The sequence below is a fragment of the Nematolebias whitei genome, chromosome 4, assembly GCF_014905685.2.
Source record: "Nematolebias whitei isolate Nwh7 chromosome 4, NemWhi1, whole genome shotgun sequence".
In the NCBI taxonomy this organism is placed as follows: Eukaryota; Metazoa; Chordata; class Actinopteri; order Cyprinodontiformes; family Rivulidae; genus Nematolebias; species Nematolebias whitei.
The window spans coordinates 1,949,919-1,954,357 of NC_056501.1; the positions used below are offsets into that span (position 1 = coordinate 1,949,919).

Here is a 4,439-nt window from a genome sequence, read left to right on the forward strand (position 1 = left end):
CATCCATCCATCCATTCATCCATCCATCCATTCGTCCATTCATCCATCCATTCATCCATCCATTCATCCATCCATCTGTCTGTCCTTCCAACCATCCATCCATTCATCCATCCATTCATTCATCCATCCTTCCATTCATCCATCATGCATCCATCCATCCATCCATCTGTCCATCCATTCATCCATTCATCCATATGTCCATCCATCCATGCATCCATCCATGCATCCATCCATCCAACCATCCATCATCTTTACCCGCTCTTCCTTTTCAAGTTGCGGGGGTCACTGGTTCACATATCCAGCTATCATTGTGCGATAAATGGGGGACACCTGGACAGGTCTCCAGTCCATCACAGGGACACCTAGGGACAATTCAGAACCATCAGTCTAACATGCATGTTTTTGGTCTGTGGGAGGAAACTGGAGTACCTGGAGAAAACCCACGCAGCACGGAGAGAACATGTAAACTCCACCCAGAAAGGTTCTAGGCGAGGGTTTGAATCACCGACCTTCCCGCTGGGAGGCGGCAGCTCCACTATCTGCACCTCCGTGCTGCCTGTAAAATATCAGCAGCTTTTATTTTTCCCCCACACATGAGGACATGGAGACGTGAGACGGAGTCCATCTGTCCAGTAATCTGTCCTCAGAGTGGGACGTTTGTCAAAGACGAGTCCATCAATCATCGGTCCAGCTGCTGCCAGCTTCAAAAACTAAAAACACGTCTGTTGGCTTCATAATGTAAAGAAATCAAAGTTTAAAATAATACAGATTATATACAATAAAACAAACACATGGATACAAAGTGACATGTTTTTATTTTATTTTTATAAAGCTCTCTTTTTACAGATATCAGTAATAAATCAGTGTTTCTTGCATGTGCACGTCAAACATTATAATAAATGTTTTTTTTCTACATGTTGTGTACTACCAAGTGAAAACAAGATCATAATTGATGCATTTTCAATGAACTTTTATAGTCTATAAATCAGCTGTGTGACACATGATGATCGTTCAACCTTTGAATTAAACAATTTAAAATGAGACGTGCGTTATTAACACAAACTGGTCTTCAGAGCCATCGGAGCAGAAAGTCTAATCTGGATTGTCTCGTGCTCTGACAGTCATACAAACAATAAACGAGTTGGTTTCTCCTGTAAAGGTAATAAACCGTGGGTTTTAATGTTTGGAAAAAATAATGAATCTGATATGAGGAATTAAAAAAAGATCATATCAAACATCTGTTATTCATTCCCAACGAGTACTGAAGAATTCTGGCGGATTTGTTTAGAGTTAGTCCAACAGTTTTCAGGTCATCTAGACAGTTTCTTTTTTGTGTGCTCAAATGTTTCACCTTCCATCCAGAAGGCTTCATCAGTCAAGGAAACACACAACACAAAACTGATTCTTCCCCCAACAGCTTACTCCAAAGTGGAACAAACCAGTTCTGTTGGTGCTAAGATGGAGTCTTTGGCCCGCCCCCTCCTCTGGTGCCGGCCCTCTCCCTCGTCGACATTCAGAATCAGTTTTGTGCTGTGTGTTTCCTTGACTGATGAAGCCTTCTGGATGGAAGGTGAAACGTTTCAGCACAAAAAAAAAACAGTCCAGATGACCTGACTGAAAACTGTTGGATTATATACCTGGATTATTGAGCATGGAGTTAGTCGTTTATGGATACACATGAATTAATCTATTGAACTTTTCTGAACAAAGAAATACACATCATTGTAAATGCATAAGGATAAAATCAGTCATCTTTTCGGACACATCTGTTCATTTGTTTTAAAATCAGCTGAAAAACCTTCAGATGTTTTTTAATTAACTTCTGTCCTTCAAACACTCAACAGACGAGGGTTCACACGTTCTTCCTGCATCTCAAATAACACCTTACATACTCCTTATTTCAAATGATTTATTTCAGAGTCCCTCTCTTTTTTAGCATAAATTTAAGTGATTTCCAGTCTTTTGATTTGATGCTAATTTTAAAGCTCTGGCAGATTTTTCAACACACCAAGAAATGTTGCTCTGGAAACAAGAAGACAGAACTTATGTGGAAATTAAATTAAATGAGCTGAGTCTCAGCAGTGTGTGCTGGTTTACAGGTTCAACGGAGAAATAAGACAGAGATGCATCGGGCTGTAGATTTCATGTCAGAACTGCAGATTTTAACTAACAAACCAGAATAAATAAAAAATATATGTAAAATGAGAAAAGATGGAGCACCGAGACGGAGAATCACCAGAAATCCAAAGAGTTGGATGTAGATCCTGCAGGATGTTCCCACAACCAGCAGATTATTACACCGTGCTCCTGTTTGCATGAAGAACTGTACCCATGTTCTGTTTGCACATGAAATAAATCATTTATATAAAAATCAGCTCATTATTTACTGACAGCTTGACCTTGACAGTAAGATTAGCTTCATGAAACAACGTGTTTGTCTTTTCACCAAATAAATTCATCACGTGAACTAAAGAAATGCTTCTGTCTCTTTCCATCCGTCATGAAGTTATGTTGAAAGTTTTGCTAACACAGGCGTGAAGACTCAGACATGTTGGTCGATTCATGGATGGAAGCTCTGTTGGACGGTTCCTCTTGTGATCTATCTTTGTCTTTATAAAACTGTAAATTACTCGTTTTGGAGTTTGGAATTATAATCCATGACAAACTGAGGGTTAAACAATGATCTAACCCTGAGATTCACCCTTTAGAACATAATCTGTGATATTCTCATGCATTCCAGATTACCGCTGAACGTGTCTGCAAGGGGACCTTCAGAACACGTTGAATTGTTGATATTAAAACAAAAAGTTCTTGCCTTTAATATTTGTGCACTTGTTTATCAGTCTATCGACATGTCGAGTATCTTTGAGCAGTAAAGTGCAAACTGTGTCGCCGCCTGTAGCCGTCGAGCTCGACTGTCGTTTGTTCACCGAGCCAGTGAACCTGCTGTCGGCCTCGCTGCAGAGCTACGCTCTGAACGCTTCCTGCGTGAATATTAGAATGAATAAAACATGCCGACGTAAAAGGTTCATTCTTCTGTGCAAACGCTGCAGTTTCCTTTGTCCCCTGTGGAAACGACTCCTCTCCTGCCGTCAGCTGAGGTGACGCGTGCGTCATCATAAAAACAGCTTTGATGGTTGAGTCGCTAATTTAGATTATTGTGTAATAAAAACAATAAATTGAACAAATATCAGAATGCTTTTATTATGCTTGCACAGTGAGGTACAACACAATGACTTTCCGTACAGCCGTCCTGAAGAGGGACAGAAGTGTACAGGGGCTGCAGCGTCAAAGATGCGCTGCCTGTTGCTTTGATAAGAAACAAGGAAGAAAAACACGAGGTATGAAAATATGTAGTTGCATGTGCACAAAATACATCGTACACTATGTTCAGATAAAGAAAATATTTTAATGCTAAATTCAAATCACAAACACAAACTAAAAATAAGACAATGTCACAAATACAGTAGAGAATATTATCTCTAGTATAATGTATTAATTTATTTTATCATCTGTCCGCTCAACCACATTTATTTTAACTTTGATTCTACCAGCATGCTGATTTATTATTTAAATGTCAACAGAATATATAATATGTTAAATATTAGCACATCTGTTGCCTGCAGCACAGTGTAGGTAAATACACTTTGACCTGCTGGGACAACATTTACCTTCTATTTATATCGATTTATATCGATTTATATCCAATTATATCAATTTATAATTATACATCTGTGCTGCAGACATGGAGCAGTTATGGCTAATGTCAAATGTAATATGATAAACTGAACACAATATATTAAACAGTTCTGTATGCCTTTTCCTGTGAAGCTGGTTGTTGATCATTATGTGTAGTCGTTTTTGCAGAGAAACAAAAGGAACGAAGCAAACCGGATGTCGGTTTATTTGCTTAAAGCATCTTGCCCCCATTTACCTTTCTATAAGGAGCCTTATCTCGTTGCTGCAGTGTTTTCTTGTTTTGTTCTCACAGTGTCTTGCAACTATTCACAGGCAATCTGCCTCTGTTTGGAACAACAAATCACTGCTTGGCTCTTTTTGTCTTCAGGACAACCAACTGTCTGTTTCTTATTCAGGCTCTCAACCTCCTCGCTATATTGTCCTCAGTTTCTCATTGTCTTTGCTACCGTCTGCCCCTTGTTATTTATGAAGTCCAAGACTGCTGGGAAGCAGAGAGGAAGCCTGGAGCAATACTATACCCACAGCCGAGCTTCCCAAGAGGTTCTGGACAGAACCTGTCAGAGACAGAAAACCTTCTGTCACCTTTACCACAGGATGCTGGATCTATTCCTCCAGCATGATGAACGTTTTTATTTAGGGATGCAGTGATTGATGTCTCTATGCAGAGAGCTTTAGCAGACTGGGATATGCTGTATTATATATATATATATATATATATATATATATATATATATATATAA

General features: G+C 39.2%; 1 pseudogene; it reads right to left on the reverse strand.

Moving 5' to 3' along the window:
* LOC119408616 overlaps positions 1–4,439 on the reverse strand; it is a 13,569-nt pseudogene that overhangs the window by 7,973 nt on the left and 1,157 nt on the right.